The sequence below is a fragment of the Argopecten irradians genome, chromosome 6 (assembly GCF_041381155.1).
Source record: "Argopecten irradians isolate NY chromosome 6, Ai_NY, whole genome shotgun sequence".
NCBI classification, from domain to species: Eukaryota; Metazoa; Mollusca; class Bivalvia; order Pectinida; family Pectinidae; genus Argopecten; species Argopecten irradians.
The window spans coordinates 38775273-38802968 of NC_091139.1; the positions used below are offsets into that span (position 1 = coordinate 38775273).

At 34.5% G+C, this 27696-nt stretch overlaps 1 protein-coding gene across 7 annotated transcripts in view; it reads left to right on the forward strand.

The window, feature by feature from the left end:
- Positions 1 to 27696, forward strand: part of LOC138325825 (prostaglandin E2 receptor EP4 subtype-like) — a 69113-nt gene that overhangs the window by 27304 nt on the left and 14113 nt on the right. For 3 of the 7 annotated variants that reach the window (XM_069271757.1, XM_069271756.1, XM_069271759.1), the window contains exon 2: positions 13592 to 13735. The gene's annotated coding sequence lies outside the window, so the exon portion shown is untranslated. Of the gene's footprint in view, positions 1 to 13016; positions 13736 to 27696 lie in introns of those variants that run through there. The other 4 variants (XM_069271755.1, XM_069271758.1, XM_069271760.1 and 1 more) reach the window with 4 other exon arrangements.

Sequence of the window (27696 nt, forward strand, 5' to 3'; positions counted from 1 at the left end):
ATTTATTATTATTTATACAAGTCATATAAGAAATAATTTGTGAACATGTACCCAAGGGAAGTATTGAACGGAGGGCAGGTTTTCACAATTTTCATTTTATAATCTTGTAATGTATTAGAATATCCTACGAAATTAAATACGTATACTATGTAAATGAATCGGTATGGTGGGATAAACCATATGCCAATCTGTAACACTAATGATACACATAAATGTAAAACTCATTAATTTTGACATATAAAACCACTAACGTATTAATAGACTTCCATTATTCCAAATCATTATTCCACATACATCTAAACATACATATATATAACTTAAAAAGTGAACAATCAATTACATTCATGTTTAATTATGTGAAAATCCATGTTGCTATTATTTTTCTACAGTACCGTGTTTATTTAACAATATCAGAGTCACGTTGATACCGACATTTCAAAATATCAATTTTCTGAGTTTCTTCTTTTCGAAATACCGAGTTTATTATCCCCATATGTAACGTAATGCCCACACACATGTCGCATTCTCTACCTCATACAGATAGAATGTAAGACATGTTCCCTCTGTTCCTTCACATTTGCCTGAAAGGTGACCAACAAAAAATCCATAATTTCTTTTACCATTGAGACGGCGATTGTGTTTGTTTCTCCAGGCCACGTAACAATGCATCAGAAGTATCTACAAAAACAACCAAGGCCACAGTTAACGAAAATAGAGAGGTCAACAACTTTAGGTGACCCAAGCTGCAGATGACACTTACACAGTGTGGAAATCTGTTCGTATACCTTCTTCCTTATACCACCTCACTTTAGTTCCAAAGCTTTCAGTTGATGCCTTCTATACATGCCTCTATCGGTAAATAGAACGTTACACAAAATAAAACTTCACTAAATAATGATATCGTTATTTCGTCTGATATTAATGATATGAAATGATATAAAAAATGTTTATTTATGCAAACTATCTGTTTGACATAGATTTTATACCTAAACCTCAAAAACGATCCCCTATGGATTAGGATTCTTCTAAAGTTTTCGTTTACTCTCTTATGTTTCTTTATAGGTGCAGCGCAAACCCTAAAATAGCTGTCAGATAAAAAAAAAAGATGGTAAACGGATTAAAATTATCACTACCGGCTGATGACGTATTTATAGATAAATAAATCTAGTTTCAATGTTTCCTTCATTTTCTGATGCGAAAGCTTGTATAATGACACACTGTACAGTACTGATTGGTAAATAAGATAATCTGAAGTTACCGGCAATGCGTTTCACCTCTGATAACATTGAAGATACAAACCGTTTACGTGTCCAACTAGAACACACTTATGGTAGTCGGCTGTTTCATTACATATTTCCTTTTAGACTGGGAGGAGCTGAAATGCAATATTTTGTATGCTAATTAAGTACTGAAGTTTTGTCAACAACAATGGTCGGAAGTAGTGAAATACATATATTTAGCAGAATTTTCAGAAAATACCGCAGGTCTATGATTTTGACCTTGAGACACACTAAGGAGCTTGTGAGAAAACTATCAAAACGTTTTCTCTAAACCAGGATGTAAATAAGCAGCACCGACACTGCATATTCTGAAGATGAGGTATGACACACTTTTTATGATATGTATCCCTTTTTACATTCATATTATTCAAACATAGCTGTCTCATAAGACACATTAACTGGCAAAACATATTGATGGTGATACGTGTACCTTATGAAATCAAGTTTTAGCCTTTTATAAAATACTATAAGTATACATGTGAACAATAATGACTAGTTGTAAAAGACATCAATATTTAATAATTACCATACATTTAAAAAAAAGAAGGCAAAATAATATCAAATGTATATACAGTATCAACGTAGATTTATTGCATACTGACAGTATTAGTTTAGTACAGTTTAGTGCCTGCCACCTGCGTGCATAGAAATTAAAATTGTATCTTATCATCAAGAGTAGTATACAGGAAGCATACGCCGGGGGTTACTATCACTGACATAATATCTACCCCTAAACTATTTCATAATTAACTTATTGCCAGCTGTCAATAAAACCGCATTGTTTGTTCCGACATTGAATAGAAACACGTGTGTTTGTGGGAAGAGTCTTGGCTATATTACACCTGGCAATCGTTTAAACTGCAGGCAACAGAAGACACAGGTACATTTGTAATTAGATCATTTAACGTACATCAAAGGAATTGTATAATGTGGTTTACTGTACATATGTGTTGGTTTGAAGTTGGGTGTCACTTTCTGTGTAATCTTGAAAGGAAGTCTATGCAGGACTCAGTTTTGAGGTCACCTGAGATGAAGTCTCCAGTGACCTAATCTAATCGCCTTTTGTGCGTCGTCGTGTGTCATGCGGTGTGCTTCGTGTGAACAATTTACATCTTCGTCATCTTCTCCAGAACCACTGACCCAAATTCATGGCCAAAGGTCAATCAAAATTGTTAATTATATGGTCCCCTAAGGACATGAGGGTAGGGGCCAAAAGGGATCAATTAGGCTGAAACTTCAACAATCTTCTTCTAAAATTCCAGAAATAGTTGAATCAAATACTCTTCATAGATGGATTCACATTTCCCCCTAAGGAGGGGGTCAAGTTTACTATAATTTATAGGAAAAACACTTTTTTGAGAATTATTTGGTCATTTGTAATAGAAAATGAGTCAAATGTGGTCAGAATTATCAGTATGAGATGGCCATTGAATCCTATTGACAAATTTTCCATGACTGACCCCCAGGGACCTGAGGGGTGGGGCTAAAAGGGGTCAAGAGGATAGGCTAAAACTTCAAAAACCTTCATGTTAACTGCTAATATATATTATATAATGAACTACCATTTTTTTTTAAATAAATAACCTTGACCTTTATTCAAGGTATAACTTATACATGTATTAAACATATTTTGGGGGCATAGTGCTGTAATTGCAAGTTACATCGCTTCCTATCCCAATATTCAACAGAATTTTATTTCAGTTACAATAAATTAAAATGATTAAACAACAGCAATGTCTATGTAATTTCTCTCCCTGGTAACACAAAAAAAAAGATATAATAATAAATAGCAGTCTCCACAATTGGCTTTTCCTATGTACGATAGTTTAAGACTGAAGCACCAATGATTAATGGCTTTACTACTGTTCCTTACTTCATCTGTGATTTGTGATCTGTGAATATATTCTCAAACACTTATTATTTTATTTACCAGTTAGACAGCCAAATGCATGTTGTTGTTTTTTCTCAATAAACAGTGTACAGCAGCTTGCATCATCTAAAGGTCAATGAGCAGAGTGGAAAAGGATTAATCGAAGTCAGTTATTTTTTGCTGTGTATACTTTTCTGCACTAAACTTCATAGTTATCGAATTTACAATCTGTGTGCCACGAAAGATTTATACTGTCAATCATATATCATTAGGAAAAACTTGTTTTTCATTTATACTTCCTATCAACATCCAGGGTCATGTAAGGACGGCCTCCCTTGCATGCAGTATGCAGCGCGTACGAAGCGCGAGGTACGTGTTTTGGGAGACTGCGGTATGTTCGTGTTGTGTCTTCTTGTATAGTGGAACTGTTGCCCTTTTTATAATGCTATATCACTGAAGCATTCCGCCGAAGACACCAAGTAACACACCCTAACCGGTCACATTATATTGACAACGGTCGATCCAGTCGTCCCACTCCCTTTTTGCTGAGCGCTAAGCAGGAGCAGAAATTACCACTTTTATAGATTTTGGTGTGTCTTGGCCAGGGGACAGAACCCAGAGCCTTTCTCACAAGGGCGAACGCTCAACTCAAGGCCAAAAGTGAGGCGGTGCCAAGAGAGGCATTAGGAAACATAAAGTCAGTAAGGAAGAAGAGAAAAGATAAGATCCTAAATTTAGTCGCATTTTACGATCATGCAATAGGGACAGCAGGTACAATTCTAACGCACTACCTGCAGGGCCATACAAAACTAATAAAACTAACAAACCAATCAACTCAAACATAGTTTGTTAGCTTAATTCTAAGTGAAAGCCTAAACCAGGCTTTAGCAAAAGTTTGGATCTTTTGTAAACAGATTAAGGTAGAGATTACAACCTGAGACAAACACCGCATGTTATTGTAAGGCATTCAAGTCGATAATATAAAGCCCAATGTTTTACTGATGTAAGTATTGATATAGGTAAAAGCTTTAGTCAACGACATTCCCTCTGCATACTTTCAAATCTTCGAAGGAAAAATGGCTTAGAACTTGTTTATTTTGAACAGCTATTTTATATCTTCTCTGTATAAAATAACATCAAAGTCTATATCTAATTGCCGACCTGGAGTCCCAGTGTTTGTGCTTGCAATATTGTATTGTGGTGATACTTTTGAGTATGGTAATTTTTATTTTGCTTGTGAAGGTTAAAATTCCACCTTCAGGAGGTCATGTCTGATAATGTTTGGTTTGGAACGTTGAAATGTGATTACGAAATATCGACACGTTTTTTGTTGCTGCTTCAACGTAGGTACCAGTATGACTCCAAACTAACACAATAAGAGTTTCATAAGGTTTGTCTTGATTTAATAAACACAAAACGCCATTGTCCTGACGGGGATAGCACACGGAAGGTCATGTATCGTTACCTTATGAATGTATTATGATTTCTCCTTAAAATGACGAAAACATTTGAGTTTTAGTGTCCAGAAATAAAACAGGTATTTTTCCATGCGAAAAGAAAAACTATTAAGATTTAATTAAAGATAGCATCATAATTTATTTTATTTCATTTACACATATTTGACTACTTTTGACGGGAACAGCATCGCTAGGTCGAGTCTGTATACAACGCGTGCCAGTTATCGAATTTTGTTTTGATAAATCGCTTACGACTACAAAATGACTATTTTTGTAATAAATGGAATAGATAGAAAGAATGATTTGACCAAGTAAAAAACTCTGGGTGAAACACGATATTAATGATACTTAATGATACTGTAACAAATATTTGATAAACGGAAGAAATTAGACAGACGGTGCTAAATTGCAATAAAAATAATTTTGTCTCTAAGTGATAACAACCAGGGGATGCTTTCCTATGGGCCATCATGATCGAGTTTGGTAAGAACGAATTAATGATACATGTATCACACGCGATACGTGTATTACACGATTTATCTTTAGCTACTGCTTTGGTCACAACCCCTTTCGATTAGGCTTCGGATGTACTCTCGGTATGGTTTTTGGTCATTTTGGTTCTTGATTCCAGCCGGACACCAGACATGGCCGGCCGGTGACTGAGGCTTTCAGACATAATCGGGGATGTGCCCGAAGACTTTTGACTCCAACTTAAATTCTCTCCGGTGTCCCGTAGATTTTCATAAACCCCGGTCACACATTCACGGATCACCTCGCCGGATTAGCCACGGCTTTAATCCGGCATCATTCGTGATATTCTGTAATGATCCGCAGATTTCCGTATAGTAGCCGTTGTCTTACGTAGTTACACTTGGAAGTATTTTCAGTTCCATGGCAAATTTTGAACATGTTCAAAATTTGGCTACGGTTCAAACAACCGTGGTATCTTCCTACTTAACCGTTTTGGAATGTACTGAACCGTGTTACTCCCTATCACAACCGCATTAAACCGTACGTATCAAGTTTACAACGGGTTGTTACGGTTAACTACATGTTAGTGCGGTTCAGCTACGTAATTGATAAAGAACGGTTTGGTGCGGATTTTCACGACACAACACGATATAGTAACGTTGCTTTACGGATAGGTCAGAATCAACAAGAATTGTCAAGGATGATAACGGTAAACTACGTAAAATCAAGATAAAATACGGAATATTAGGATCTACCACGTTACCAATACTGTCACAAGATACCTAAAAGGCCTCGTAATTATATGGCTCATCGTAGTGATGCGTCATGGCGTAGAGATGACCAATAAATAGTGGTATTTCAACACATACATACATTGATGCGGTCAAAACAGCCGAGTCGAGAAAAGTGACTGGAGGCAGAGAAAAGGAATTGCTTTTCTGCACACCCTTCCGTAGTATTTGTGCTTAAATTCCAGTTAAATATGAATTTTTATGATATGTACATGTCATTTATCCAAGGACTATGAAGTACAAGGTATTGTGCCGACATTTTTATGATCTAAAACTGAAAGTTGCAATTGGCTACAAGAGATGGTTACCACACGATGATATATGGTGTCCAGTTTGTACACATTATCATTTGGGATACTTGTGGTGATATTCATACTTTACTGAACCCGAACAGTTGCAATATAATAATGAAGCTAAATAATTTGCAATGAAATTAGAGTTCCCGTATTAGTTTGGCGCTCTAGATGGCAAAACCAGAAGATACCTATATTAATTACAAGTATAAGGGGTATCGTGTATTGGTTCTAACAGCCCTTGCCAATTTCGAATTCAAGTTGTTTAATGTTGGTTCTCAATGTGGTACACTGACGATCAGATCGGTAACCAGAATGAATTGAAGAAGGACTTTGAAAATGGATTATTTGGTATGGTTATAACATCCAAAATGGCAAACCACTAGGCTATCTTAACATTATTGGCGACTACGTATTTGATAGGTAACCTGGCTTCTTAAGTCTCTCTACAGACGGATGTCGCTAACGACTTTTCTTGGGTGAAAGAGTTATGGATAATGTTTTAAGTTATGAATGTAATATTTCTCTCAATAATTAATTAAGCAATTAAGTAACAGTTCCTTCGCAGAGGATAGAAAAATGTTTTGGATAGATCGTGAATCATAATTAGAAAAACTAAAAATAGGTATATGTGAATGAGATATCTCAACTTTATTGAAACAATCGGTTTAAGAAGACAAAGGTATTCCATAAGTTATAAATCCAACATGTAATTACAAACATGCTACATCGAAATTTCCATTCAGTTATATGCACATGTGGAATTATTTTAGTCTTTGCTTCCTTAACAAGGCATTTTGATATTCTTTCCCTCGATTAAATTTACATTATTGTGTAACTTAAGATAAACGATTTTTAATATCAGGCATGCCATTTATTGTCCGTGCATCTTAACAATATGTTTCACTTATGTTATCAAATGACCGACAACGTTTATTACCCTCAGTATATTCGCGAAGACCCGTAGATACATCGTTGCAAAGCCGTATTGGAACCGTATCGGACATTGAAAACTAGTTTTTCCCGGGGCCATCCGTGAATTTAAATCCGTAGTTGCACGTTCGAGATGATCCATGAATGTGTGACCGGAGCATTTATCGGCAACATATCCTTCACGTATTTCGTTGTCCGTAAGATACTCGGCCGATATTCGTACGATAACCGGTGAATAGACCGGACATCATATGAAAATTGACCGATTAGCATTATATGTTCGGTCGATATTTACTGCCTCACCGGTCCCCCAAAAATTGTCCTTCGAAACTAACGGCGTACGATTACCGCACGGCCTCCTTTTTATGTAAATGATGTGTGACAATTTTTTGGCCGATGTCGAAAAAATGGTACAACCACCGGTGTACTCCCGATTACCCTCTATCCCCGGATACCAGCCGATCATTGTGACCAAAGCGTTAGGTTAACACTCTGTTTTTGCCTTTTAACACGTTCTCCCATTTCTTGATATTGTCTTTTGTCATCAATATCTTTTTGAAGTTGGTTTCAACTACTCATTCGTATTTACCACACAGTTACTTGTATTCGCTTACATATTACATGTAAATATTTTACATGTAAATATTATGATATAACACTATACCCTGATATAAACGGTAAACATGATTTTGGCGAATGCAATAAAACTATTGTTAAAAAAGGAACCCGAACGTCTTCAATTTGTTAAAACGTAACATTCGGGATCTGCCGATGAATAGTGAAAATGTCTCCCCGCAAAATAGTAAATCGCCTTGAAGTAACAACGCTATTTGTTCTTGGTGGCAATCTTATATTTTGTTAAGAAAGAAGCACATGTAGGGTGTATTTTTGCAATGGTTTTAATTTCTTCAATACAAATATTTGGAGATTAATGACTCGAAAAATAAAATGCTTATAAGCGTCGATGTGCGCTGTCTGCAAAACATAATATTACTATTTCAAAGTAATTTCAGATTCATCTTATAACTATTAAGAAAAAAAGTGTCACCGAAAGAATAATAATAATGTAGTTTCCAGATAATTTTCCTTTAAATAAAACGCTTGATAATATTTTGTCATGGTTGAGTCTCAGAACAAAATCTTCAAGCTTCAAGTTCAATTTTAAAGTCCACCTTAAGACGAATATGTCAAACTGATTAGATTAAACAAAGTTAGTAACGAGGAAGTTATTAAGATTATAGCGATATGTGCATTAAGATTCGAAATAGATCAAGGAATGTCGTTTGGTGATAGTGACAATGTGAAAGCCATAAAATGTATCTGAATGTTAATGATGAGGAAGAATCGACAAGGAGGAATTGATGTTTCATGGCCACAATCTAATCGTCGACCTAATGTTCGGATTACATCATAATTTCCAAGTCCTTTTGTATCTTGTATTAACTGATGAAACTGACCTTTGTGTGCCTGACAAAACATTGACTGATAAGAAGGAACACCAATCAAGCGTTTTTTTAATCATATCATCTAAATACTACTCAGGCAGTATCTCTTGAACCTTATTATGAAAAGGTTAGTACACCATTTAAATGTGAAGCGATTATTTCGCAGGCAATTTTATCACACGTTTCAATATTTCAATATTTAAGTTCATCAAATGATAAAGCAAAAATGTACTTACAATGTTGTAATTGTGTTTTACCTAAGAGAAATTGAATGGAAAACAGACAAGCTTATAAGTAAGCCAATAAACTAGAATAAACACTAAACAGATGACTCTAGCATATATTGATGTTCGTCTTCACTTGGTAGGTTGTGTTTGATTTTAACCTGAACCCGTTGATCAGAGTAACAAATACATGGACTATCTATAATCCTCCTGCACATCACTGCAGGTAAATAAATAAAAAATGTTGTCTAATGTACTTTTTTGGGGAAGAATATTCTAAAATTTAGACACATTTGTAGGTATACTGATTGTCCAGCGAAAGCGAATGGGTGGGGCCAGTCCTCCCTATCGTAGGCGCTGTAACTGTCTTTTGAGTCATACCCGCCCTTCTGTCAACTGGAAACATTTCCAAAGACATGAAGGAGGAGTAAATATGTTTTATAAGGCTAACTAGCAGAGATTTACGTTATTTGACGGGGATAAAAGGCTCACGTGTTCGACTGTCAATTATCAATTCTTTATTCTTACTGATTATTAACATTGACTTCTCGATCTAGCTTCTGTCTCGAAATTGACCAGTTAGAGAAATGAGTAAAACATTATAAAAACGTTCTTTCGTGAAAACTAGTATGAAATGCATATTTAGGATAAATGGATGCGGCAAGTAGAACAGGACGGTTATTCATTCTACTGTTATTGCCAACAGTGCTAATGGTATTTTCTTGTCTGCAAAAAACTGAAAACGTGGGACGAGATTTCTGTTTCCATAAATTCCAAATTACCAAAGGAAATAGAAATGGAATCGTTTTTAGATACAAAGCCTACATGGGTCAGTTTTGATGATATTTGTTTAAAGTAATCTTTACTTAGTTGCCATTGAAAATGAGAAAGTTCTTACATTCAATTGAGTCAAATGAAAGTTTGGTGATTTATGACCTAAAAAGACAGACTCATGGTAATGGGTAGGTTGGTTGGTAGTTTAACGTCCTATTAACAGCTAAGGTTATTGTGGGACAATGAAGAAACACATTTGATATTTATTAAAAAATATTGATTATACCTTACTATGGTGAATATTTTATGAGGCAAAATACCAACATTCTCTGTTTGAGGAAAGGCATTTTACAATATGTCTGAAAACAACGAAATGTGTCGTTTTTTCACTCTGGAACGTTTTTACTCCAAATGTAGACAGCTGTTATTGAGACTGTCGTTATCCGAATTACTCGGCCAGCATATCTTACTTCCTCCTTGTCTGTTCAATGCGACATAAGATGCCATCACGTCGTTACCGCTCGTGTCTTACAGGATTTACCAATAACTGCTGATGATTAATTTTTCCGTTTATACGGTGTTTTCTTTTAAGGCAGCTTAGCTTATTGCAGCGTATTTTGTAGTCAGTCTGCAGCTGAGGATTTCTGAAGTTATCTTACCAGACGTCCTGCTACTGTGGCGTGAGTTCAATAAATAAGAAGCAGAAAAGGGTTCCGTATCCTTGTCTTAACATTTGTTTGATATGATGACTTTCCATTTGGAGAGAAAAGTGAACAGTTCTTCGTTGAGGATATGTTGGAATTAAAAAAAAATACTACAGGCCGTACTTAGTTTACAAGTGTTGATTAAAAGGTTTCATTCCATGTAAGTATTAAGATCATCATCATTAATCTAGCACTTAAGGAATTTTTTTTAATTTCGATATATAAAAGCAGTTCTTTACGTCCAAAGAATGCTATCGTTTTACAATTTGATCTTTTTTGTTTATTAAATGTCATAAAGGAAATACTTAAAACCAATTCTTATCGGTTTCCAAGGGGCTTTAATCCTTTGTTAAAAGCTAGTTATTACTTCACTCCAAGCCAAACCTTCCTTGATTGAGCTTGCAAGACCGTTAATTACAAAGATTAATACAAAAAGGAAGTTTCAACATAACATAGCTATTTGAGTCAGGCAAGTTGGTCTGGGAAATTGGCCTCACGCATCCTTGGATTAGCCATATTTGAAGTCACTCCTTATTCCTATAGAGAAGAATTTCTTTTTCTATGTGGGCGACTTACCTTTATCTCTAAAGTATATAAAGATTCCATAGGAAATTCCGAAAAAAACTGTTATGTCATATAAACGAACACATTTCTTCCTCCATACTTGTACTGGTAGATAGATAATTTTAGAGGGATTTTTGAAATTATCCAATAAATTAAGCGTACGTTCAGCAAACACCAACAACACTTAGTTTAGTAAGGGAATTGATATTGGCCTCTTTTTACAAACAAACAGTAACGCTTTCATCATGATATTTATTTCATATCTTATCCACAATGAAGGGCGTAAGCATGTTAACGAAAACAAACAACAATAAAATGTTTTGCTTGCACGAACTGCAGTGTAAGTTACGCAACTGATAGAGATATGCATCACGATCATTAGCGCAAGGAAAACCACTTCAAACACAACGATGGGGACAATGTGGCGAATTCCCATGATAATATCACAAACGTATCTGTAAGAGTAGCCATAGAAATGGGGGCTAGACATCGTACGGTATATATAAAGTATTTCTTATATCTCTAAGCAAAAGTAACATTTACATTTATCTTTCAAAACGATTTATATTTTTAAAAACGTTTGAGAAATTATGAGGATACTACATCATGATATTTATATACTTTAAGATAGTCTAAGATTGTTGAAGCCGATTTAAAACGTTCAAGAAAATTAAAATGATCAATAGTTTAACAACGTTTGGGACTTTATAAAGATACAAAATGCATTTTATATTTTTATAGTTAAAAACCTTTGCATATGAGAAAAGCAAAGCAATATGTGTATTATTTTATATTTTTGTATACTGTTTTTAATGCGAAAAATGTATATATTTCACCAACAATATGCTAGAGAATCTATACTTTCTACAAAAATTTATTTTTAGCTTCAAGCAATCATAACCATTTCCTATACATATCATTTATGTAAGAGATCAGATGCATTATGCAGTAATGCTAAATATACGTTTACAGATAAGATACTGACAGAAGAAAATGTGTTGCAGCTTACATCTTTTAAGCGCTGTTGGGTCAATGAATTTCTTCATCTTCCTGAACTTATCCTGGAAGTGGAAGAAATACACCAATCTAACAATAAGCCAAGCAAATTCCCTTTCGATGCGCAATTTAACTTATTGATTTTCTAATCGCCCAAAACTGTTTTCTTTCCTTGAGTACTCATATGAAAACAACAGTCTCGTGATCTTACAGAAAATGGTTATTCCAACCCTATGAGATTAATTAATGTTGTTAAGAATGGAAGCCGAAAGGGCAGCAGTGGTTTCTACTGGGATAATCTCAGTAAATGTGATAAAAGACGTTCTAAGGTGCCTCTGAGGTCAAGAGTACTATAAATGTAAGAGCTACATATCAAACAGAAGCTTTACTAATACATTGCCATTCATGTAAACAATGCTGAAAAGTTGAAGGTATGATAGTGTTTGCTATAAAATAACACACTATATCAGTTACGGCATAGTGTGTACTTCAGTTCTACTTCTAATCTGACAAAGAGATGAGTTTATTCAAGTGAAGCACATATTTCTAGCTTATCTGTTTTAAGTGATGCATACCAGCTCTATGATTTCTTTCAAAGTAGAAGCCTTCAAACTGCCTTGGTTTGTTTTAATTTATCTTAAGTTGTTTCACTGATAAGACACTTTCCCCCATCTATTGTTGTTATTTATTATTCATGTATCGGTCGAAATCTACACTAGAAATAAATGAATTACAGCCAATGTATGATGAGCCATCTGCCTCCTTCATACAGTAGCTAGCTAGTAAACTCTGATTTTTGCCCAAGAGGGGTTTGTGATATGCTTTACAGATATGTATCGTGTAGCGTATTGTCTATATATTTAAACTACATTATATAATTGTTATTGCAGTAAATCGTTATAATACAAGACTGGACATTATATAGCGTATTGCCTATATATATTTACTACATTGTATGATTATCATTGCACTTTATCGTTATAATATAAGACTGGACATTATATAGCGTATTGTCTATATATTTACTACATTATATGATTGTAATTGCAGTATATCGTTATAATACAAGACTAGACACTATATAGCGTATTGTTTATTTATTTACTACATTATATGATTGTTATTGCAGTATATCGTGATAATACAAGACTGCAGATTTCGATAAATACGACATCTTGGATATACGTTTCAATATAATATTTTGATATGAGGGTTGAGTATGGTTTTAATACAGCAAAAGTGATTGATCAACATACGCCTTTCCAACAATATATAACACAGACGCTGTTCTTACATAGATATCATCTTCTACAGTACATGTATATGGGATGATCATACGGTCTTGATGATGTTTGTTTTCAACGAGTGCAACTACACGCTGGGATGAGATCCAATAAACCGTGACTATTTCAGGAACGTATGCATGTTATGGTCAGGTTTTTATTGTGTATATCGTATACATGCAGAGTAACAGGAAGCACGTGCAAACATTCTGAGCGTTTTATTCGTTTACAAAACTTTGTACATGAATACTGTAGTTAACTACACGTTATAGCATGACCCATCAAAGCAAGTGAATGTCATGAGGAAGGGAAGCTAGCCATACAGTGCAGTGAGTGGAAAGCTATTTGGAACCTTTGAACATCTTTGACATGCTAGGTGTGGTGTACATTGTTATTTTATTCGTATACAGTAAGTACAGCGGGTTCGCAGCTCTTCAAAGCGGCCATCCCGCTAGTTTAACGTTCTCAGACCATTTACTAATTGTTGACATGTATTGTACATGTAGATATTCCTAGACATCTGGACGCACGGGAGTACTAATCGAAGGTGACAGCACGTGGACCATTGTCACAACGTCGAGAGTTAACAAGTCGTTTGGAACTGTCGGCTTCTTCTGGAGATCTACGGCCACGTCAACATCCGCGGACATGTAAGTAGAACCCGGTATTGCATGCTATACTATGTTTTAAAAGAGATATAAGATATCAGATAACGAACGTATAATATTAACTTTAATATTAAATTAAATTCTTACATCAAACAAAGGGGAAAAGCAAGTTTGCTCATCATAGATGTCATGTTTTAATGTACAAAGAGAAAGAGAGATGTTCAATCATGTTCTAAAATGTGTAATAAAGCATTTCGTTTTAGACCTTTTAACAATCGAAAGTGTTCTGTATGTGCAAAAACAACAATTATCAATTTGGAAATCTTTACATCATTCACACAAGGAAGGATGATGACTATTTTGTCTGATGATCAGCATTTACTGTGCCACAAGCCTCTCTTCAGGGTAGGCTAGGTCAGTACGTGCGAAACATGCTATGTCGGTCAGAAACAAATTGAAAGCCTATGTTTAATTGTTTAGTATGAAATTTCATATTTCTCTAATTATATTTAGCTTTACCAAATACAAATAATGTACCGGTATCACCAGAAAGTGTTTTGAACTCAGTTAAGTGTTTTTACTATTATATTTTTGTTTGATGTTACGTTAACACCGATTTTGTTTGTTGTTCGGTATCAGTATCATGCTACCATTTGTCTATATGTCTATTGCTATCTATTATAAATCATACAATAATATGTAAGATATCCGTACCAGCCTTAGACCCCACTACAAAACATACATAATCGGTAATAGTGCATGGTAATCGTAATTAACAACATCCTTTGATAGAAATGGAATATGAGCACAAAAATAAACATGTTAACGCAATGACGCCTCACCAAAAGACATTTCATGTTTGTTTAGTAATGTAATCGTGATTTGTTTTCATAAATTCATCGATAGGCTTCATTAGAACCATGAATGTTAGCTATGCTCAAATATAACTCTCAAGGTCAATAGTAAATGAGAATAAGAGATAGAAGGTGTAGTAAACTGATATTTACTTTTCAGTTTTGTTATTTAGATGTGCAATTTTATTGTCTTATACAGTAGCATAGAAACGCATTAAGACCTTACACAAGAAAATGTTATAATGCATACCCTTATGGCGGTTTACATTACGATATCAATATTTTCACAATTAAAAATCGAAGTTTATTCTGTTGACCGGTATAAGACTTGAGATAAAAATGGCCAATACATCCCCATACCAACCCCGATATACAGGTTAATGAACGGAAACTGTCTCTTTTGTTCTAGCATGGCTATCACTAGCTCTGGAGTATACATACGGACGTTAGCCCTTTCATTAAGTAAAATTAATTCTATCCTTGCTGACGATAATCGATTTTAAGTTCGTGTTGCAGTCTACAGACGTAGCCTATATGTCTTACTTAATTACTAGTATTAACCCTAGCGTCACCAAACCAAGACTAATAGATTAAAGACATACGATATTGACAGGCTGATTGTATAAAGGCGAGTTATATGCCTTCACCTGTCCTTGCCTTGACAAACATCTAAGGTTGATACTGGTTAATTAATGCACGTGTCAGACAGAAAACTTGGTTACTGTGTTTTATTCTTATTTTTCATTACGATCTTGTCGAGAGCATTTATTTATCTTCAACTATCATTTTCTTCAAAGTCATTATTGATTCTAGTGATATGTTGGTAGCTAAATTGAGCTTCAATTTCATCATTTTAAGAGTCCCTTTTATTTTGCTCTGAATCGATAGAAAACATTGTGGTTACAGTGCATGTATATTGATTAAATGACTATTGACCAGAAATTGCTTTGAATGGGGTAATTTGATTCTGTTTGAGGAAGTCCATTAATGAGTTTATCACTGTGACTTTGAATGAGACCAAGGTCATACCAGCATGCAATCCTGAAATCCACCCATGATTTACCCTGTAGATGAAATATCTTACACATTTTACATAGATACAGTTATCATTTCGTTTAAATCCCTGTAACATTTGGCATACTAAATGGCGGTTACATTTGGTGATGGTGGTGGTGTTGGGGGTGGTTGTGAGGGTAGTATATTCGTTATATTCGTGTTTTCATTGAAATCCGCAAATTCCATACACCAGTGAAGTATTCAGGAAGTGAATGACTCGAATTGTAGAGAACTGAAAACCGCAAAATTTTACACTTCGCTAATAGTGTCCTTATAAGAAAACTATTCACTTCGCGAATTTAAAGTGCTATGAAATACTCTAATATTGAAATTACAAAATCGCATATGATCAGACAAAAATGATCAATGACAATATAATTGGATTCAAGGGCATTACCTTTGTCAATTGATAAAAAAATCTAAGTCAATCGTAGAACATTGTACATGATGATATTAAGTTAAATGGTATGGTTTATATGTTGTGTGATTAAAAGATGTGGAAGATTGTCCTATTCTGAATTTCAGATCTGATAATTATCGGTTCTGCTTTCAGCCTCGATGACTATTATTTAAATAAGGTTCGTAAATTAGAGATATATCTTACAAGATCTTTACAGGTGAATCCTATTCACATTCGATAACGACTCTTTATGCACCGTTGTTTCATTTTAATAAGGGGAATACTAATAGTAGTGCCCGACCGCGGGTAATTACTAAACCTTTATATCATAGACAAAAATATCAAAAGACTTGGCCACAATATTCAAACCATCCTGACAACCCACAGATTGATTAATTTTGTTTCAGTATCCAGACAGTTTGTTGGCAATACGTGTATTGACAGCTTTAACGTAACGTTATGGTGCAACAACGGCACTTTCCCAGCAACTACACATACGACAAATGCCGTTTAATTTGTATATATCTCGCCTGACATTTGGACTTTTAATACACCTGATGATTAATCTTAGACTGTTGTGTCCTAACGTTAAGGTCAGTTAGCGTTTGCTCCACTCATCAACATGTCATATTTACAAATGGAGAAAATGATATCGCTCTAGACAAGATTACATTCAACGTCAACAATAAGCGGGCGCATTCAAATTCCGTTTCCTGGGTAGATTTTTGTAAGAAAACCTTTTCGTTATAGCTGATATACTACTCCTGAGGGTCAATCATATGCCCTAACTGTCATTGTGCTGCCTGACAATGGTCATTAATCATTAGAGATACTTTCCTAAATTCATTTGTATTAACTTTACTACATAATCCATAATCACTGATTAAAATACGGCTTCTTTTTACGCCTCAAACAAAGTTAACAAACGGAGTTTGACAAAATTGAACTATAACACATAATTAAGCCATGATATCTTGTTACGTATGTCCAACAGGCGAGTAATTAAAATGTGTAACTTGCTATAAATACATAGTATATTTTGACATTGTTTTCAGAGATATATCGTGATACAAGTTCATCCTCTCTCGTGTAGACTAATTAACAGATAACGTTTTAGAAAATAGGTCTTGTCATTCAACAACCTATCGTTAATCTTGATTTTGTTCCCAATTTACAACCAGATTCCGGATTGAAGATGAATCGACCCCACAAAAAAGACATAACAATGTAAAACTCACGTGATAAGATTATATCTGCCCTTGTTCTAGGACTCATTAGTACTACAGTTATATCACTCCGCACTCGTGATAAAGAGACATAAAAAGCTAGGGTAATTACATAAAATGATAGACAAATAGCTGTAACTTTGGCCTTTGGTTTTGTCCTTCCAGCTGGTAAATCCTTCATACATGTAGATAACAATATAGATATAGCGTCTTATTTCTGATACACCTTTGTTAACCTATTAACAGAACAAACCCGAACATAAGCCGTCGTAAAAAATATCTAATTAGATGTCGCCAATATCATGCAATATAAACCTGTTCTAGTGCGACACACCGTTTTCTTTGATTTTAATGAAGGTATGTGAAATACAAGGTTGATCTTTTTTGTCTTTTCCGAAACATAAAGTATTCTTGAAATTATAATAACATAATTAACCTTTGAAAGTTTTCTTTCTTTCTATGCTAATTTCAGACCTTGATATTTATTTACTTTTCTTATTGCCCGCGGGCTTTACGATTTGCTTACGTCAGAAGATGCCTGATATTGAATTTGTGGAAATGTTACTAAAGCTTAACAAATATATATATATATATATATGATCTCTATTTCAAATCTCTACACAAATAATATGATATTGATAACTTTGCATGTCTTTGTATAAACCTTATATCCTTGTCAACTGAAATTACTATACATGTTTAGATTTACGTGTAGTGCATAGTGCATACTTCTTAAGTAATGTGTATAAAAGATGAGCTTCTGTTAATAACTTGAACTGCTGTAGGTCAATATAACCCTTTGATGACCTCAATTAAGATCATACACTGATACATATTGCTAGATATAAGGTCAGTTATATATTTATTTATCCTAGCAAGAGATAAAATGTGAGCTCAAGGAAAAGTATGCTGATTAATCATATTGGGACTAGAACTATCCAAAATTGGCTATTTCTCTGGAAATAGGCCATAGCTTGTAGCGTTCCTGTAGGTAGTGCCGTATACCGTGATGTAATACAGTGCCACTAAAAGTCTATCCATATCAAATATCTCTATTCATCTTTCTCATAACTCTATGCTGTGATATGATTATAATATAAATAATTCTTATTCAGCGATTTACTGCCCTTAAATTGAATGACCCTCACGTGAAATAGACATTATAAACTGGTCACTGTATCTTTTCTGATTTATAGTCCCGATACATCATAGCTCGATATCACCTTATACCCTAGCCGCCGGCGTTTGTAATGGCCTCCATAGCTATATCACTCTTAACGATATAAAAGTACGTGGAAATACCCAATGGTACACGTTAAATGAATAATTATGGTAAGTCATGGAAGCTCCCAGGACAACCCACCAACTCAGTGATCAAGCCTAATCTAATTGCTAGTGCAGCACTATTAGTTAATTCCTATATTTACAACAGAATAAACCCGTCATCGATCACCAGGTGTGGGGTTCACAGACAACGCCATTACCGCCTCAATCAAATATGCAAAAACATATTCCTCCCGCAAATGTAGGCTTAATGAGTATAGTATCTGTTAATTAGAGGTGCTACACGATGAACGGTGGTTTTTTTCCCCTGACACGAAATGTCTGTCATGAATGTAGAATTTATCGTTTTAATCAAGTCTTTGTATTCACAAAACCAGTGCCAAGAGTTACAGAAGACGGTACCTCCAGTGTATAGATAAGCTATCCTCGCCGTCATAGGGACTTGTAACGTAGGTTGTGAGAAAGTCTGCTGTGTATACATGTGTACTATATACTATATAAAAGGACAAGGGAACCAACGGCTCGCTTGGAAGAGGTACACCTGCCTCTACAAAAGTCGCCCGTATTCCGTCAAACATTGATAAATATGTACATATTTAATACCAATATATTCTTAAATAAATTTTCGACATGGAAAACACAACTTCAAACACGAAATAATATATTAACATACCTTTATTTCACTATGAACGTGGAAAATGCAGTCAGATATCACCGATGTCGTTTTGCCTGTCCACTGAAATCTAGGTCAAAAGCACTCATATTCCCTTGTAACAAATTTTGTATGCATTCATTTCACTTTCCGGTGATATTTTCCCATTGCAAATACAAATAGGCTATCTCTGATAACTCTTTCATTAATCCAATCCAACAGCTAAGCGAGGAATCACACTTTTTTTATCCAGCACTCGACTCTTGTTCGTATAATCCGCCATATTGTAATTGATGATGGGTACCTTTTTGGTGTACTCGCCCTTACCCGATACTACACTGAAATTCTGTACTCAGACTCTGTATAAATTAAGTTTCACGGTTTAGGTTCTTAGAAGAACCTTTATTTGAGATGCATATATCATTAATTGAAGAATCTAACTTATATGGAGACTCTAATGTTGTACTTGACCGTTACCACATTGATATTGTAGCGTTTAGTGTACAGACACCGGGTATATGGTGTTTCCAGTCCGGGTCCGGGTATGGGGTACACAATATCCACACAAACGTGTTTAACCTAGATTTCAGTGGACAGGCAAAACGACATCGGTGATATCTGACTGCATTTTCCACGTTCATAGTGAAATAAAGGTATGTTAATATATTATTTCGTGTTTGAAGTTGTGTTTTCCATATCGAAAATTTATTTAAGAATATATTGGTATTAAATATGTACATATTTATCAATGTTTGACGGAATACGGGCGACTTTTGTAGAGGCAGGTGTACCTCTTCCAAGCGAGCCGTTGGTTCCCTTGTCCTTTTATATAGTATATAGTACACATGTATACACAGCAGACTTTCTCACAACCTACGTTACAAGTGTATAGATAAGCTATCCTCGCCGTCATAGCCGGTCTTGTGTTGAGAAACAAGATGGGATAAAAATATTTGATTTGAGGTTGTCACCTTCAGCAAATCTTTCAACACAAGTCATAGATAAGCTACAGTATAATCGTTTTAGTAACATAACGTTTTTATAGATGTAACCTAAGGTTTACCATCATATATACGCCATATTTATAGTTACATTGGCTCATCCCATGATACCCATTGACAGATGTGCTATATTTTCCGACTGATTTGTCTATATATTAACAAATCTAATCGCTAAATTGATTTTCATAGAATAACTGACCTCATATAATGTTTTCCAATAATTTATCAGATAGATTGTGGAATAAACTGGTATTAACACAACATAGTGATTAGTTATGTACATAGTAATTAGTTATGTGTCAAACACGACCCCTGTGCTCTACGTATCCTATTAACTTCCTTATTTCCTGCCCTACTTATCCAGGCCATATCATATGTCCCTCCCCCACCTCACAGTTACTTTGTTAAAATTTTGATAATCGTACATTATACTCGTTTTGCAGTACACTGCTAGTGAAATTCAGCACAAAGAGACTCACCATTTGTTATCATATAAAACTACACTAATACATTTGTAGTTTATCAATTAGTAATGTGTTTAGCGCTCTCTCACCGATAACACTATTAGAGGCAACCGAAGTATACAAAACATGCTTCTCTAAGTGGATTGGATCGTTAATGAATATATAACGTTAACCAATCAGTTAATTGGTCGTCGTCTAATGCTTTTTCAGAGAACTTGGTTAGTAGCTATAATGGCTATATCAAATGCATACTACTTTGTTTTCCTTTACTGCGGACATTTTGTATTTTATATGTCATGCAAAATATTCGACGTGCATCCAAATATTTCGGGTGAAATATTATTCATAGATTAATTAAGCATTTAAATGAAACAGTTATGCAATAATTAGCATTTTATAGTAAATATAAGTTGGACTATTATTGTAATATTAAATGCATAGCACATTTTGTAGCTCATCTGTATCCATCTGTTCAATACGATAATTGGATATTAAAAGCCCTACCAATGACAAAATCCAATGTTTTCCCCCTTTACAATGTCAATTCATAGCTATAGTTAAAAAAAGGTTTCATTAATAATGCCTGGCACACAAGAGGTAATGATGACCTGTTTACGTATAGTAACACCTGAGGGGGTAATCTGCCATATCTGTACTGAGCACCTGTTACAGTCAATAAGATGTATGGATTTACAGGAGATTCCTGAACCTATATGTCTGCGCAGAGTATAGTGAAATCATCACACCATCGCCTAGACATACTAATCAAAGCCCAATTAATATACAAATTGGTATCACGACTGACGCCGAAGATTAGACGGAAGTATTTCATGGCTTTATCACCCACCGTCAGTGTAGATATGGTAAATCTGGTGTATACTGTAGAATCTCATTCATTAAATAAGCAGAGCGTTGATGTGACGAAATGTCCAACTGTATAACGGCGCTGCATTGATTCATTTATTTAGAAATAATACCTTTACATCTCTGACCGCTTTCCATGTTTTGCTTTAGTTTCTGATCCTATTTGTTTCACTATCTAAGTCAGAGAGCAGCTATGATGGATACAATAGTATAAATATCTTTAAACAATCTTGAAGCACTCGATAATAAGGCAATCAGGACGATTTAGGTAAGGATTATTTACATGAGAGGTTAAAAATATTAACACAAAACAGTTCAAAACGCAGTTTTTATCCAAAAACTGATGTGAAGATGAACGAAAGGATACATTTGATATATAACGGCGCTGCATTGATCATTTTCGATACTATCTAAACACCTCTGACCGTCATGTCGCATGCTACCTTTAGTATGGTGGTGTGGTTTCAGATCCTTTCTCATCTCGTATTATCGAAACACTTGATAATAAACAATTAAGATTTTTGAAGGAATAATTAAGGTTTAATTACATGTGAAGTAAATATGAAAACAAAGAGGATTAACACAGATTAGAAAAAATCAAAATTCATCGCAGGCCGCTATTTTGTCACAACGCCCTAGAATCCTGACGTTACGACATTTTCTACTGACGTCACGACATTGTCTACTAACGTCAAGTCGTGATGTCACAATCGATCTCCAGCCAACGCTTTAAGTTATATTACACAAGCGACATACGCAAATATATTACATGGGCGAAGTCTCACCGGCTATCATGCGGATTATGTGATGAAAAAGATGTCAAATTTGTCTGTATTTGCCTTTTATTTTGTGATACCATAGAGGAAGTTCAGTGTAAAAATCATCAAAACATTATTCACAGCTTTTGTCCTCGTGACTGTCATTGCTGAATAACGATTATACGTCATTGCCTTCACATAACTAAAGCCATGTTTAGCTATTTTCAGATTCTTCTCTTCGCTAACAGATTTAGAGTATAAAAACAAAACTGCAAGGGCGTTTAGATATAGGTAAGTCATAAGGAATATTTTCTTTACAGTTCCCATCATTTTCCACATTTACCTTGACCTTGTGAGGAACAAGATGTATTAATAATAGAGTCTGATTAAGGGTGTCAGGTTTTGAACTTGAAGGTAAGAATAAAGGATCATTTTTTTTACAATGTTAAAATTTTGTTCGCATTTACTTTTACCCTGTAAGGAGGGCAACGTATTAATAATAAAGTATTCTTTCTTATCCAGGAGTAGCATATTAACAGTGATCGACTGGTTTACTTGTGTACACTATAACGAGACTGGTATGGATGTTGTACTGTGTTTCGTTTCATTAAGATTGTGCTGTAGGCAAGGAATACTCTGATCACATCATTGTACTCACAACCTGCTAAACCCATTACTTTTTAGGATAAGGAATAAAGAAACCAATCTACAACTCTGAGTTGTTGATGATTGTTGCCTTGATTGAAAAGATGTTAGAATATCTTGGCCAAAAGGTCCATGCCGCCATCGTTTTATTTTAAATTCGGCTTTGAAACGTTTTCATTTCCAGGCAAAAATATTTCATAAATTCTCCTACTGCAATTTCAATAACTTAATAACCTGTATATTTATATTGCCATTGCTCAGTACCAATATGTTGGTACTGAGGCCAATGTGTGTTATTTTCCATTCCAATATTAACATTGTCAATTAGGCTCTGGCGTTTATATATGAGTATATATTTAACATTTGTTTATGTTTAGTGTTGGAAAACTTTATATACCATTGATAATAACATCACGTGTGAAATACCAGATTTCCAGGTTTTATGAGGATTTCCTGAACCTGTCGTATATGTCTAGGTAACTGATATTGTTTAATTAGCCTCTGAGTGAACTGTTTAGTAATTTAAGTCAGCGGAACCTGCCTTTCTAAACAAACAGAAGCGGGTGGTGGGGTTATGATTTAGTCTATCGTGTGTTCTGGATACACGGAAGGTCGGCCCGATCAGCAGCTGCTTACACTGTGGTATTACATTACTACCCCCAAGTCTACGTATGTTGAAAATCTAAATCAGTCTACAGGTCTGGCAGCGCACTGACGAAACAAACAGCGTTGTGTTCCATACCTTGTTTAATATGCCTTAAATCTTCTATGATGATACCTTCATCACCCAGTGCAGGTCAGATCTAATAGGTAGATATTGTACTACATGATATCTTTAAGATAAGCTACCTAGTTGGAGATTTTCATTTCAGAATTTATTGCACAACATTTGTAGAATAAGAACTCTTTCTCTAGAAGTGATTGAAATGAAACATTTCTAAAGATTATTCCATTGCACATGCTGTTATAATTGCATGCTATATTTAGGACAACATATATATTTCTGAAATGTTATGCATATACAACATCTATAGACACTCGTCCGTTGTAGTGTTTATGCTGTGTGGTCTGAAATTCATGAGTATAATGTTAATTCATCCAACTACATACGCCATTGGAATTGTGTCTGTATTTGATTGGAATGTATTGCACACACTTATTATAATCTCATTAAATACCTAAGTAAAGGTAAAGCTAGAGAATACTGTTCATGCCAAACATTCAATACGCTTGGTCAAGTTTAACAGATAGGACTTTGTCCGTTGTTACCTTGAATCATAGTTGTCTATATTAATAATTTTGTTTAGACAATTTGTTAAAGTCAACAGAATCAATCAATAATAGATGATTTATCAAGTTGTCAATATTTTGAAATTGGACTCAATGAAACTACTTAAAAATCATGTTTCATTTGCTCATGAACTTAGGTATCCTAACACCGTTCTTCGTGCAAGAAAATATTTATCTAGACCTACTTTCACCAGAGAAGACGTAGCTTCCTAGTAGGCCTAGGTGTGTAAAAAGTGCTAATGTTACAGATAGATTTCTACAATTTAAAAAAAAAACATTTTTATGAATCTCATTTTGCAGTTTAGCATTAGTTTTGCCCACGTCGTCAGCAAAGGAGGAGTGCGACGTGTATTTTATTTTTTTGGGGGGAGGGGTTTTGTAGGCCAAAGTAGACCTATCATACACATAGCGTTTAATATATGCTTTGATTGGGTCTATAGCATCATTTTGCGTCTTTTTGTCGTTTTACTGAATCTTGTTTGTCATTCGAGTCGAGCAACATTGCCTACCGAAGAAGAATAAATTGACCCTGTGTAACTTTAGTCGAAACTTCTTTAGGACGTCTCCGTTACAAACAAATGATGAAGCCTAAACGACGATAAGAAAAAATATATATAAAAGTCAATGAATGTTGATTTACCTTTAATCAGTTCCTTAACTTGTTTCAAGGCTAAAGGCTACATAAACAACAAGTACCTTTCCGTTTCCATCACGTTACGGCGACTCTCCAATTTGAATCGAAGCGGGAGACAACCGTATTACACAGTCTAGACATTATCCTTTCGCAGCTTCGGCGGATGATTTGTACAATCATTTCTAGATCTATTGTAAATGTTTTATGTTTCATCTGGATAACATTGATAATATAATTGTTTCTAAATAAATGTATGACACATTGTAATAATTGTGTTATTTATTTTAATTACTTGTATTCAAATGACGCATAATTATCTTACGTCTCTCGTTGTAGACTTGAACAAGCCCTGAGGCTCGCAAAACATTTAAATTAAAAAAAACACGATTGAGTTGAAATATAAGGATTGAATCTTACTTTGATCAATTTCATCGAATGATGAGTTGAGTTGCTCTTGAAGCAAATTCGACATGAACTGCTTCGCGGTTTATTCAATTTGCTTCAAGAACATGAAATCGACCAAAGCAAGATTCAATCCTAAATTGAGGAAATCACGCTTCCTTATCTCCTAAAATAATACACGATTAATCCAATAACATGGTAATGTCATATACGTTTATAATGCAAGATGGTTTACATAAACATTTGTAATACCCCTATTGATGGATATAAAATTCAAGAATCAAGATTAATTATTTCAGTATAGTGTCGCATATCAATTAAATCAGTAAAAATCAATTGCCTTCCAATAAATATTGGCTTAATAAATTTAAAAGAAAATAAAAGTTACGGCTTTAATGTATATATGTTCACGTTGAATCCTTATATATATTTCTTTAATTAATTTAGATGGTTATCAACAAATGTTATATTGCACGTGGCCGAAGGCCGAGTGCAATATAATATTTGTTGATTACCATCACCGAGGGGTAAATATTATGAACTAGAGCACAGTAACCCATGAAATATTTGTTTTATTACATAATCACAAGTTTTTCAGTTGAATATTATTATAAAATGAATACGACAATCACTTAACAAAATCATCAGCACCGTACCGTACGGAAAAGCTTCAAATCCTATTGAAGATTGACGTATAAACCACGTACGTCACGTTGTAACTCCGGTTTGGATGTCTTATTGTCTTCTTTAACAATATTAGACCTGCATGCAGCCTTTTGATCTAATACATTCGCCGTGTCCGTCCTCTACTCGATAAACGTCTACATGACGTGCTTGTTTCGAGATCTATAAAGCTAGCGCGAAATTGAACGTGAACCTTTGTGACGTCATAATAACGTAACTCATGTTATATATGTTCACGTTGAATCCTTATATATATTTCTTTAATTAATTTAGCATATTATCTAATAATTCCGACAACAGAGTATTTTTGTGAACACAAGATATTGCGTAACCGCTTTGAATAACTTAAGCAGATTAATTCAATTTATGATAATTACATAAGCTACTGGCATAAAAACACCTAGAAAAACACCAAAGTATGACAGTTAGTTCTTCACTTGTATCCACATATTATAAATTGTCGAAACTAATGAGTATGGTTCGACATTCCGAATATTAATTAATTTTATTCGATTAAGAACTATATTTGACTCAACTAAATTGACATATCTTTATTGACAACATTATAAAAAAATTAGTAAAGCCTCTAATTTTCAATGACTTCAGATTCAAATTATAACATCGTTGAAGACAAGTGATTAAATAATTGATCGTAACTAATCCTTGCCGAAGGCTTATTAATACCATATAGCAATGTAATAAATCAATGACGTGGCAATATATGCGTTGTATAACGCAGTTTGACGATCCAATCTCTTATTTGTCAAGGATGTGGTTGACCGGGACTCCGTTATATCCACGGGTATCACTCGGTTTGACGTACGTTTCAACAGTTGTGTCGTTTTAGGATATTAAAAAAACCTTTCAAATACGTCAACAGCATTGATTTGTAGGTCGGGTGATAAACAACTAGGTTCAAGGATAAAAAAACATGCAAACAAAACTTATAAAATCATTAATTTTTTCACAAGGGCAAGGAATAAATATATAATGATATACAAATTGTTTACCAAAGGAAAACTTTAACACATCTAAACATCATTAATTGTATCGTAGATGGTTATGACTGATCTCCACCTTAGTTTGAACTTAAATTTAAAAAAAAAAGAAGAAGAAAAAAAGACTAAATTATTAATTATTTAGTCTTTTGTACATTCTTTTTCTTTATAGGGTATTTGTCTGGTCTTCTTTAATTATAAATTACATGTGGTGCCTGAATATAAAGAACGAAAAGACAATGGCTAGTTATCTGAGTGTGTGTGATTTACCAGTATTTAGATATTCGAGTGTATAGGATCACGGTGACATGTAATTTTAATACAATAATGAAAGTACTTACTATCCGTTAATTTTATCGTGAACAATGAGGATTAAATTTAAAATGTCGTCTGTTCTCTCTTTCCCAAAACTTTCTTTTTACCTAATGACTGCTTTAGATCATCTCGATCTTGGCTTTCTGTTTAGTGGTTAAGTCATCCACCTTTTTCTCCCTGACACTCCATAACTGAACGCTAAGTAAGAATTAGCATGTTTAACGTTACACGTTTTGCTATTCCTGAATTTCTAATTGCATTTCCATCAATAATTCAATATGTGTATAGCAAAGGTCAAAGGTCCTCTTTATAGCTCAACAGAGTTACTGTTGGATAGGAATCTATATAAAAGAATGTCGCTTATTTTTAATAAAGAATTTTGTGACATCTTTAGAGTAATATGCTTGACTTATGTATCATAGGTCACTGTTATATATTTACTGTTTGTTGTACCGTTAGAAACGGTTGTCACTGGA